Below are 13,529 nucleotides of genomic sequence, written 5' to 3' on the forward strand. Positions count from 1 at the left end.
TCAACTTCCGGTACCAATATTCGCAGAAATCTTTTAAAGAATTCCTGCCCCTGTTATCATGAAGTTTGGCCATGATAAACTCGCGCCACAAGTGATCCTGTTTTTGTTCGGACCAATATTCTTCCGTAAACTTTTGCTTAAATTCTTCGAACGTCATTCGTTCGGTATTCAAATTAATTCCCCAGCGCTTAGCGTCACCTGCTAAGGCGCTAATTACTACGTTTATCTTTTCCTGATCAGACAAGTGTTCAGGAAATATTCTCTCGCAATTTTTGATGAAATCTAACGGATGCCATCCGTTATGTTTCTTGGCGGGATCGAAGCGTTCCTCACCTTCCAATAGCTTCTTAAGTGGTGTGCCATTACAGACGACACCAGGCCTATCTTTGATTTTATTCTTAAGATCGAAAATTTTGCGTTAAATTTTCGAAGTATTTTGTTCACAGTTTTGTACACATCCGGTAACTTTTTCGCCTAATTCTCTTTCAGTGTTTGAAACTGCCTTTTTCAATTGTGATATTCCGTGTTGACATTCGTTTACGATCTCAGTTTTAAGACCGAAAACCTTTTTGTCTACTTTGGTTTCAACCAGAGGCTCTACTTTCTCTTGGATGCTGAGAATTTCAACATCAAACCTGCTGTTAATGTTGTCAATTTCCCCCTGCATAGTATCCATATTTTTGTTAATTGTGTCAATTTCAAATTTCATAGTATTTACTACAGAACTTAAACTACCCACTTGTTGTTCTACCTGTTCTATTTGTTTACTAATTTTAATTCCTTGTTCTTCGACCTGTGCTTTAAGCTGACCAACGTGTGTTTTAAGCTGATCATTCTGGGTTTTGAGCTGATTACTTTGAGTTTTAAGCTGCTCATCAACGTGTGTTTTAAGCTGATCATTCTGTCTTTTGAGCTGCTCGCCAACGTCTGTTTTAAGCTGATCATTCTGTCCAGCAATTTGTTTGGTTAATTGTTCAAATAAATCGTTCATGCTTAAAATTTTCACACTGTTTTGCTCTACGGAATCGGTGTGTTCCGATCCTACTTCAAAAGTTTCTTTCGGTTCTTTCTTTATCTGTGGTGAATCAAACATGTCAGTGGATTCGTTCACGTACCCACTATCATCTACAAAGTCATCCCCTACTTCTTGTTTTATCCCTTGCTGTGTTCGAGGCAATCTCGACATTTCAATCTGTTCATTAACATGTTCGTGATATTGTATGTACGCCAACTGTCTTTCGCTAACGCCATCTGTTATCTGGCAGCGTAAACTCCTGCTATTGCCATGCGCCTCTTCCATTACGCTCGGCACATCTACCCTGTCTACTTTCCTGTCCATACTGAATGCAAATTACACCACACTACCGTACTTGACGTTCACTGCTATTTATTTTACTGAATACTATTGCAATACGTGCCACTGAACATCCACTGTTCGGTATTCACATTAATTTGTGACCGACAACAACTGGATGTCCTGTCACCGGGAAGCCACTTGTAACGTCTCCGCTCTGGTGTACGTTAACTCTTTAAAGCCTGTACTATGGTAAGTTGACGGGCTCCACCTTATAAGAAAGGATTTTAGTAAATATGTTGACCGCGTGTACCTGAATGGAGGCAAAATCAGACTTACACCCACTCAGTAACAACAATGATACGTCAAGCAAGTCTAAAGTGCAACTACACGTTAGGATGGGCAAGAAACATACACAGCAGATGCTACCAATTGTTAATAATACGGTCGCCAGCCTAATTAGGCATTAAGTGAGTTTTTCCCTTCTACAAGTGGATGTACGTACAAGCATAACAACACGTAGTAATACTGCATTATATGGTAAATTTTAGAACCAGAAAAATCTACTGAACTAAGATTTTCACTTTCTGTATTAATTTGGACAAGCTATAAATACACAGCATTACACTATAATGATTACTACAAACTGCATTTTGTCTATTGATCCGACTGAAATCGGGCATAGGTTACCCTAGAAACAGCACTTTTGAAACACACATACAATGTCAATTTTAAGAAGGGTAAAACACTGATAAATTTAGGTTTTATTTTGACTTTAACTTTGCTGGTCAAAGCAGTTCAGCACACTTCAGGATTCAAATGAATAGAAAAGAAAGAAAGGAGAAGAGGGAGGGGGGGACCCTGAAACTATTATGATCACTGTAGTGAAAGTTCGATCATTGAGAGCCTTAAGCATTCTAGATTTCCAATATATGATTTACCACTCTTTTTGTCTTATTTCCTGCTGATTTAACTACCGTTATTTTGGTCTCAATTCAAATAAACTTCATTACTAAACCAATTTCAATATTATCTTACAACTTGGTCAGACCTATATTATTCGTCCAGTATTTCATTAACAACAAAGTTCTTTAAACATCATTCTAACATAGATAGGTCTGCAGGTAATTATTATTAACATAAACTTTAAATCTTCATCTTGGGATACTCAGATTGCACAACATGTGGAAAGGACCCTGTCTAGGTTAGTTGTGAGGATAATTAATTGATAGGACAGTTCTGGTAAAATTTAAGTTATTATTGAACAGTATGTAGCAAAAGTGACACTGGTCCACACGAATACAGTACTGAAAGCTTCAACCTGTTCGTATCGATGAGGCGGTCGGCAGGTGGCGAGATGGCGTGGCACAAAGCACACGTGCAATTACAGCAATGGCTCATGAAATATCGGCACTTTACTTCTTCATGGCGTCGCAATGCTTTTCCATTTAGTGCCTATGGAATATTGTCATGCTGTATAGACGTCGGAAACAGCGCATCCGAGGCTCAATGAAACCACTTTTTCCAGGAGAGCCTCCTCGATCTAGCACGTGTTTCTCAGATCGATGCCCAACTCCGACTACTACTGCTGAGCCCGTTGTGCCGTACCGTGCCCGTGTGTATTTTCCCGCGCTCACCTACCTCCACCTTTTCCTGCTCCCCTACAGACAGGGTATTCACCAAAGGTTTTACATCCCACATATTCTAATACATTACCTACGTATGGACCAGGCATACAATTACATCTTTCACATCTTACAATATTTCCAACATTAGTTCCACTTCCCTTTGATTACAACATTGCTTGAAATTTGACATAAATATTAAAATTTACACCGAAAATTGTTTATAGCTTCTTCAACATAATGGCATGAAACAAAAAAGAAATGAAACCTAAACATCGATTATACTAATTTATTGAAATTCAGAAGAAAAAAATGTATTACATATACAGTAGGATAAGGTTCGTGTTGTTACAAGCTACTGTATCAGCATACTCTGAAAGAAACATGAGTGATTTAACTAATAAATAATCTTCGTAGGTTTTAAACGCAGGCCTAGAGCCAGAATGGGCAGGGCAAATAACGCAAATGCGTTTACCGTCTACCATTCCTAAAAAAAAAGGCACTCCATCTTCAGGCCACGAGTGGCCAACCGGGACCATCCGACCGCCGTGTCATCCTCAGGGGAGGATGCGGATAGGAGGGGCGTGGGATCACCCATCCAAGTGCCGACCACGCCCGAGAGCGTTTAACTTCGGTGATCTCACGGGAACCGGTGTATCCACTGCGTCAAGGCCGTTGCCCTCTACCATTCTTAAGCAGTAAGGAAAATCATATATGTTGTTGTTCCTAACCATGATTTTTCTGAAGTCATAGACGTTTAAAATTCTCATTTCTGTTAGTTTTCCAATCTTCCCGTTCAACTATAGTTAAATCTCTTAAAATTTTCGTAAACGGGCTCGAAGTACCTGTAAAAAATGGGAATTCAGTAAAATACATGCAATTATTTTCCAATTTCTCGTTATTTATAGTCACACGGTATATTTAAAGGCGTAACGCTTGTTAATCGCGCATCTTTAGATTTATTAGCACGAAATAAACGAAAAAGTTTACGTGGTAAACTTAGAACTACCTTCGCTTCCATTCAAAAGGCTTCACTGCTCAGTAGTCCACTCAAAGCTCTTATAAAAGCTCCATCATGAACGGCTCATAACAACTAAGAACCACACTTCACTTTAATCGTTGTTCTGTTCGACGCTCTTCTCGTTCATCACACATTCTCATCATAAACGTACACTTACACATCAGCGATCTAGAGGCGCTACCTGGCGTGGGAGTCATAATTGGGATTCCTTATTCCCTGACATTTCAGGTGGTATTCAAGCGCCCTTCATGCCTCCAGAGTGTATGGGCAGTTGCGCCTAAGAAATCCTTCGGCAGGCATGTACTTATTCCCCATTTCTGTCAGTACTGGATGTGATAAGTAGAGCGATGAAACAATTTCTGAAATTCCAATTCAATATTTCGCCCTTCTCTCAGTTCATCTTTCGTACCAGTGTGGTCACTGACTGACTGAGTAGATTCTTTCGAACCGATTGCTGATCCTACGTACGACCAAAACCTCTTCGAGTTTATAGTAAGTTCGGTTGGGAAAATTTTACTTTCAAAGTCATTGAACGCTTGTCTCATTGCTCACCTTTCGCTCATTTTCGCTTCGTTCAGCTTTTGTTTGTCAGCTAGGTTTTAATTTCTCTTCATCTGTGATGAAGCTCTTTTTGTACATAGTAGCTGTCTAACACGGCTATTAAACCGCACTATTTGTTTCTCATCGCTTAAAACCGTGATCGGAACATACTTGTCTAAGGAGCAATGGGAGTTTCCATTGGTGCTTCACATCTTTGTCCTCAACACTGTATTTTTGATGTTAACTGTTCAGATATTTGTGTCCTGTCACTCCTGCTAAACAAAAATATTCTTCTCCTTTTCTTAACAGTCCTTTTAACAACCGTAGTAACTGATGCTACCACAGCCTTATGACCGCTGATACATTGCTACACGTTGCCTGGTTCGAATAGTGCGGCTCTGTCGCTAGGAGTTCTAAGGCGCTACCTTCACGAATTGGCTCTCCATCTGCTCGAGGCAATTTTCCGACAGGACATTCAGAGTAATGTAACGGGAATCCCCTTCTCTGGAACCAGTTCTGATCGCATAACTCTTTCATTCTGTACTGTCAAGATGAAGTCTCGCAGCTATTACAATATCATGATCGCGAAACTCACTCGTGAACCTCTTGTAGTTCTCTCAGTTCTACCACTACAGCTCCTGATGAAAGCACTCTATAAAACCATTCGTTAGCTATTTTGGACCGACATTTGATGCTTAACTTCAGCCACATTAATTCACATTCGGAATCTGAGATAACCATACTAGATATCATAGAATTCTTTACTGCCTTCTAAACTGTCTTTACGGTAAATATTCCAGTCTGAACTTACGAGGTGAAAATATCAAACGCCATAACTCGACTTCCCAGGAAGTTCGCGCAGTGGTAGAGGTGTCAGGATAAGCGATCACGTTTCTTGGTTTATTTGTAAATATTCGCCCTTTTCTGGGAAAACGGCTATCAAAGTTTTCGAGGTACTTAATATGCCTTTTACCGAACAAACAATTCAACCGAAGCGGTGACACAGTGGCTAGCGTCACTTTCGCCGTTCCGTGTTCGAAACCCGACTATTATTTTTATTGTTCGTTTTCATTAGCCTACCCATGTCCATAAAAGATTACTGGCCGTTGTTTCCCAGTGTATACTGAAATAACATTGTCCTTACTCGTCTAACAACTGAATGTCTGTTGAATGAATTAAAAACAATAAAAAATTCTGTGAAATTGTTTTCGGTAAAATTCTTGCAGTGCACCTTGGTTCATAGTCAACTGCAAGCGTAAGTTTTCGGAAAAATGATCCGTTAAGCGTGGTTTGCTGCGAATTTATTGGCAACGCGTCGAAATCTTCAACAAGATTTCTTCCAGAGTGAGATTCATATGAAGAAATGTCACTGTGGCAAACCTGCCTACACGCAAACCTCATGGTGTTCAGAATTTCTATATTTCGAATGTTTCTACGATCGATATCATTCAAGAGAATGTACCAACTCTTCCTCAAGAATAAACATAACAATAAAATAGAACAATAAATATAAGAATTAATATAAGAATGAAATATAAGAATATGAGAATTTACAAAGATTGTAACATTTGAAAATATCGTACACACTTACATTGTATAATAAAAATATGACACTAATTGTGAGCCGGCCGAAGTGGCCGTGCGTTTCTAGGCGCTACAGTCTGGAGCCGAGCGACCGCTACGGACGCAGGTTCGAATCCTCGGGCATGGATGTGTGTGATGTCCGTAGGTTAGTTAGGTTTAATTAGTTCTAAGTTCTAGGCGACTGATAACCTCAGAAGATAAGTCGCATAGTGCTCAGAGCCATTTTGAACACTTATTGTGAAACCCGAGTAGTAATTTTATAATTAATATAATAACGCGTTAAAGTTTTAAACATGGCTGCGAGATCAGCGACCGTTTACAAATTAAAGTTAAAGCAATTACAGCCCTCGGTCGCAAAAATAAAGTCTTTTGACCTGGTTTCGACACTTCTATGAGTGCCTTCATTAGAAAATTAAACATTCAAATCGGCCTATAACATAAGCACAAAGATTACGGGAAAAGTTTTTTTATAAAAGTGTAAGTACTGACTAACAGTACAAGAAAGAAACAGTACTTATATGTCAAGTATAAAAATAAATATCAAGCGATAAAGCTTTAGTCGCAAAATTAAAAACAAAAAACTGTGGAAGGCAAGCCACTATTGGCTGCTCACATGTGTCAAGCCACAGGTAGCCACACACTGAGGCGCCGGCATTAGCAACTGCGGGCAGGTGAACATTACACCAAGAGTGTCATCTAGTAGCCGCAAATATAAGTAGGCTACTTAACATTTAAAAAATAGACAGACGCATGTTAAGATGAGCGTTATTTATGATATGAAGTAACAGGCAATGTTTTATTTGACAGCAACAGACATAGTAACTTTTTGTCTACGTAAAAGCTTAGAAGTACAGTTTTAAGACTGATAACTACCTAAAAGTACAAGAAGAAACAGTATTTAGATGTCAAGTATAAAATAAATATCAGGCGATAAAACTTTAGTCTCAAAATTTTTAAGTAGAATGCATAAAATGCAAGCCACTATGGGATGCTCGCAAATGTCGAGTTACAGATAGCATCAGACTGAGATGCCCGCGTTGACAATTGAGGGTAGGAGAACATTGCACCAAGAGTGCCATCTAGTAGCCGCATATACAAATAGGCTACTTAACATTCAGATAAGGACAGACAAATATGATGATGAACATTATTTAGTACATGAAGTAAAAGGCAATATTTTGTTTAAAACCAGCAGACAAGGTAACATTTTGTCTACATAAGAGCTTAGAAGTACAGTTTAAAGGATGAATCCGTCATTATCAGATTACAAAGAAGACTGAATGACAAAGCCTGTAGAAAAACAATATAACATGAAATGCAGCCAATATAAACCATTTAATAAACGAAAAATTATATGTCGACTTAGATAGAAAAAACTTTTCGGTAACTGCACGAGGGACGCCCAAATCAAATATTAAATAACAGCTTTATACCGTTTTAGAAGTTTTTATTACGTAATTGTAGCTGCTCATTAAGAATGAGACTATCGTTTCGAGAAAGATGTTTAAAGATTTCTAGTTCTTTGATAATATCTAATCTACGCCCTTTCTTCTCGGTGTGCAAAACGTTAATATCGTGAACAGCTTTAGGCGCGTGCCCTGTAATCAAAAGGTGGTCGGCAAATCTTGTGTGGTAGTGCCATTTTTTCTTCAAAGTTGTTCTTTGTATCTGGTTGTAAGGGCACGTCCTGTTTGTCCTATGTAATAAGAAGAGCAGGTGTCGCAGAAAATCTTATAGACGCCAGAGTTTTCCAAAGAGGAACGAGTCGATTTTAAATTATGAGTTAAGTTTTTTTTTTTCAAATTGTTATTGGTAGAAAAGGCAACATTACAGTTGCATTTTTTTTACGAAGAAGGCGTTCAATCTGGTAGGAGATGGGCCCCCAGAAAGGAATAGAAAAAACTTTTTGGGTTAGAGTCAATAATAGAAGTGCCGAATGTAGTAACTCTTTTAACAGTTTTATTTTTAAGGATGTCATCCACTATGCCAGGTTCATATTCATTATAAACTGCTAACGTTTTGATTAAATTAATTTCGTCATTGAATTTTTCTTTAGAGAGGGGCATAGAAGTAGCTCTATGAATAGCACAGTGAAAGAAAGCGTTTTTATGAGATTGTGGGAGCTTGGAAGACGCAGGTACGATCTGATCAGTATATGTTTCTTTACGAAAACCATTGAATGAGATTTTGTTTTCTTCTACTGTAAGCGTAAAGTCAAGAAAGTTTAACTGACAGGCCTCGGTTTCGAGTTCGCTGGTGAAGAATATTTTCTCATGAAGTTCATTAGAGAAATTGAAAATACAGTCAATGCCATCGGTAGCTCCTTTGTAGATGACCAAAATATCATCAGCAAGTGTGAAATAGGAAAGAATGCCTAGTGTTGTAGCTGAGAAACAGTTGAAAAACGTTTCTTCTGGAAAGTTAGTGAAAATATCAGCAAGGATACCAGCTAACGAATTTCCCACAGCGAGACCGTCGGATTGGTGATACAATTGTTCATGAAATTCAAAATAGTTGTATTTGACTACGACTGTTATTAGAGTCATAAAGTCAGTGAATTATTCGTCTGGAAGTTCTTTTTTGAAATGACGTAAATTTTTTCTACGATCCTAAGAGTTCCTTGTACGGGAACGTTAGTGTTAAGATTTTTGATGTCTAGTGAAAACAACTTGGTGTCTGAATTACATTCTAAATCTTTTATTTTATGAACTAAGGCGTGACTGTTGGGTATGGAATAATTTTCTCGAAAAAGAATGATTTTTTCAGAGATTCATGCAGAAATTTTCGCTAAATCATGGTACGCGCTATTCATACTATTAGAAATCGGGCGTATCGGATGGTTAGGTTTGTGAATTTTGAATTGAGAACGACGTTTTGGGGGCTGAGGGTTCATGTTGATAAGCATTTTCTTCTGAAAAGGATGGATTAGAAATTTTGCGTAATTGGTAGCTGACCTGACTTCTTTGTGTAATTCCGGAGTCGGATCCTCATGCAGTTCCAAAATATTATTTTCGATAAAAAATCTAAGGTTTTAGAAATATATTCAGAATTGTAGGCAATAACTAAAGTGCAATCTTTCTGAGACTTAGTTATTAAAGCATCAGCTTCTTTTTTATTATTAATGGATTTAGCCAACTTCCTATCGTTATGCATAATATTTTGAACACTGGCTGTGTTTATACTGAGAATGTTAGCTGCGTCAAAAGCAATTCTAGTTTGACATGAATTATCAATTTTTTTATAATCAAGACCAATTTTTAGGTCGACAGGTATCTTTTATATTGCATTTTTGCCTGCCAAGTTGGGCATGACATTGTTCTTTACGCCTTTTTCAAGTAAGACAGGCCAATTGAATGTTTAATTTTCTGATGAAGGTACTCATAGAAGTGTCGAAACCAGGTCAGAAAGCTTAATTTTTGCGACCGAGAGCTGTAATTGCTTTAACTTTAATATGACGCACTTGTATCCCATCACTTGATAATAAACATTCGTGTAGTAACCTTCTACGGACATGAGTAGATAAATTAAAAAAATTAAATAAATAAAAACAATAAGCGAGTTACGAACACGGAGTTCAAACCTGAGAGCCCGCGCCGCTAGCGGCTGTGCGACCATTTCATTTTCGTTATCTCAGAAACAGCCGACTATCTACGGATAAGCAGAGACGCGTATGCGTCTATTTTGACTCTTCTCACACTGAGCGAAATTCCTGGGAAAACGGATTATGGCGCTTGCGCCGGCCGGTTTGGCCAAGCGGTTCTAGACGCTACAGTCTGGAACCGCGCGACCGCTACGGTCGCAGGTTCGAATACTGCCTCGGGCATGGATGTGTGTGATGTCCTTAGGTTAGTTAGGTTTAAGTAGTTCTAAGTTCTAGGGGACTGATGACCTCAGAAGTTAAGTCCCATACTTCACAGAGCCATTTGAACCAATTTTATGGCGCTTGCCGTGTTCTCCTCATTAGAATTTCTTTGCTGTTCGCTTGCGGTTTAAACCAACTTTCCTGTTCCTAATACTACCTGGGCGTTATTGTGTTTAATTCAGGATACTAATTTTAGGACCTTAGCAGGTCATGGGGAGATCGCTGCCTGCCTGCACTGGTATTGTTTTCCATGTAACGCCATAGAAAGTAAACACTCTCTGACACTGACCTACGTCCAGTCGCTCCATACTTTTAAATTAATCCTAGTCCAGTTCAGCAAGATCCTTCAAAAGCCATATAGATTTTCTGATCTTCACTGTTACTTCGGTGGTCCTACAGGAGGAACGGTAGGCGAGATATCACTGTTGCGGAGGTTCATATATCACAAAATTTTGTACATGGCTGCACGTTCAGAGACCGTGAATAGCTACAATTGAAAGAAAAACAGCCCTCGGCCACTATTTTTAACAAATTAACCTGGTTTCAACACTGCTAGGAGTGTCTTCTTCAGAATTTAAAACAAAGAATGGTCTATATTCTGTAACATGGTCACAGAATAATGACTAAAACGTATGATAGTGTATAAGTACGGAATCATCGTAAAAGACTGACAGTACTTATATGTCATTTACAAAATAATAAATATGCCAAAAGGGCATTAGTCACAAAGATATTTAAGATAAAGAAAACTATGATGGCGAACCACTAAGGGCTGCTCGTTACTTGCGTGGTGCAGGTTGCAAAACGGACTCCAGTCCTTAGTGGCTCGCCATCATAGTTTTCTTTATCTTAAATGTCTTTGTGACTAATGCCCTTCTGGCATGTTTATTATTTTATAAATGACATATAAGTACTGTCAGTCTTTTACAATGATTCCGTACTTATACCCTATCATACGTTTTTAGTCATCATTCTGTGACCATGTTATAGAATATAGACCATTCTTTGTTTTATATTCTGAAGAAGACACCCCTAGCAGTGTCGAAACCAGGTTAATTTGTTATAAATAGCGACCGAGGGCTGTTTTTCTTTCACTTGTTCATATATCAGTTCTGTCTCACTTCATCCCGACCTCAAAGTCCAAACACTTGACAGTCAGGTAATGAGCAATGGGAACTAAGCAAGAATTCCACATTGCGTTCCTGAGCAAGAACCTAGTGTAAACAGTTCATTCATGCCATCTCCCGTTTTCTTATAAGTCCACAGCTCGTATCTGTATCTGCGGGTGACTATGATAAGTTCTTATGCAGCTTAGTACTGTTTCTATGTTTTTAACGACATCTAGGAAAACAGTGGAATCTTTTTTTTTGGAAGTTGTATCAGTAAGAGTACTGCAAAATATCTGCTTTATGCAGAATTATTCTTAAGTCCCTCCGGGATTTCAGAAGACGACAAGACACACAGAAAAGCCACACATATACTATGTGATCAAAAATATCCGGACACACCTATGTAATGAGGAACTGAGCACTAGATGTCACGATAAACGGACCAGCGGGTATAAAACGAGGCACAGAGTATTGTGTTGCCAGTAGAGGCGTTGTAACAGCAGAATATGTCTATCAGGAAAGCTCACCGTCTGGTAGCGTCCATTCAGGAGTCCATCCATACCCTGGAACAGTCCCGCCGTTCCGTGGTGTTTGTGTGGGCCCCAGGACATGTCAGAATCCCCGGCAACGAACTTGCCGACAGGATGGCCAAACAGGAGAAGCGGAAATCGCTTCTGGAGATAGGCATCTCCGAAGCTGACCTGCGTTCTGTCTTACACCGCAGGGTTTTCCGGCTTTGGGAGACGGAATGGCATAATAGCACGCACAACAAACTGCGTGCGGAAGTCTTCCATGCAGGCCTCTCGCAGGGAATCAGTTGTCCTCTGCCGGCTCCGCATTGGCCATACATGGCTAACGCATCGTTACCTACTCTGCCGCGAGGACCCGCCTCAGTGTCGCTGTTGCTCCCAAATGACAGTCGCCCACCTCTTGCCGGACTGCCCACTTTTAGCCGCTCTGCGGGAGACTTTTAACTTTCCCAGCACCCTGCCTTCGGTGTTGGGCGACAATGCCCCCACAGCAGCTTTAGTTTTACGTTTTATCCGTGAGAGTGGGTTTTATATTTCTATGTAGGTTTTACCGCATGTCCTTTGTGCCTCTGTGTCCTCCACCCTAGTGCTTTTAGGGTGGAGGTTTTAATGTGCTGCAGAGTGGCTGGATTTCCCTTTTTATCCTCGTGGTTGGCCAGCCACTGGGATCTGCTTTCATGTTTTACTCCCTTCTGTTTCAAGCGTCTCTCTGTTGTTTTCTTATCCTCTTTTGTTCCTTTTAGTGTTCGTTGCCTTCCCTTCGTTCTTATGGCTTTTCCTTTCCTTCCGTTTTGTGTTACATGTTTCGTCTGTTTTATTCTCACACTTGATGTATTGCTTTATTAGGAACAACGGACTAATGTCCTCGTAGTTTGGTCCCTTCTCCCGCCTTTAAACCAACCAGACAATCAGGACACCTCAGTCACTTCGAACGTGGACTAGTCATTGGATGTGACATAAGTACCAAATATACCAGGGACATTTCAACCATTTTAGAGCTGCACAAGTCGACTGTTGATGATGTGGTTGTGAAGTGGTAACACGAAGGAATAACCACAACTAAACGAAGACCAGACTGACCTTACGTACTTACAGACCGGGATTGTCGAGTCCTGCAGAGGGTGGTTGTAAAAAATCGAGTGAGTCCAGCGGAAAGAATCATTTATGAGCTACAGAATGCTACCAGCAGTCCAGGTAGCACAGTGATTGTGCGTAGGGAGTTCAAAAGAGTGGGGGACAGTGGTCCAGCACCTCCTCATAAGTCACACATTTTGTGGTCAGTGCTAAATGTCACTTGGGATCGTGTAAAGTGCGACGCCATTGTTCGCTGGATGACAGGAAACGAGTGATTTTGAGTGAAGAATCACTTCATACCCTATGGCAATCCAACGCAAAGGTATGAGTTTGGCGAATTCCTGGAGTACGTTGCCTGACCTCATGCGTAGTTCCAACAGTGGAGTACGGAGGAGATGGTGTTACGGTATGGCAGTGTTTCTCGTGGTTAGTGTGTGGTCCTCTTACTGCGTTTAAGAAAACGCTAAATATGTTATGACATGATCACATTTTACACCATTGTGTACCATGTACAGCAGAGGAACAATTACGATATCAGCATGATAATGCGGCTTGTCATAAAGTAGCATTTGTGAAGCAATGGTTTGTGGACAATAATATTCCGGAAATGGTCTAGCCTGCCCAGAATTACGATCTGAATCCAATGGGACCCGTGTGGAATGAGTCAGAAACTCCGCTCCAGATCCCAGCCTCCAGTATCATTACCTACTCTGATTTCGGTTCTTAAGAAAGAATGGGCTGTTCAGTTCAGATTCCAGCTTCCAATATCATTATCTATTCTGGTTTCAGTTCTTAAAGGAAAGCGGGCTGCCATTCCTCCGCAGACATTCACACAATGAAAGGAGTTGAAGCCGTCATAAAGATGAAGGATGCATATACGCCGTATTAAT

General features: G+C 39.9%; 1 protein-coding gene across 1 annotated transcript in view; it reads left to right on the forward strand.

Moving 5' to 3' along the window:
- Positions 1-13,529, forward strand: part of LOC126159020 (uncharacterized) — a 514,849-nt gene that overhangs the window by 372,396 nt on the left and 128,924 nt on the right. The window lies entirely within an intron of this gene.

This window comes from Schistocerca cancellata, chromosome 2, assembly GCF_023864275.1.
Source record: "Schistocerca cancellata isolate TAMUIC-IGC-003103 chromosome 2, iqSchCanc2.1, whole genome shotgun sequence".
Lineage (NCBI taxonomy): Eukaryota > Metazoa > Arthropoda > Insecta > Orthoptera > Acrididae > Schistocerca > Schistocerca cancellata.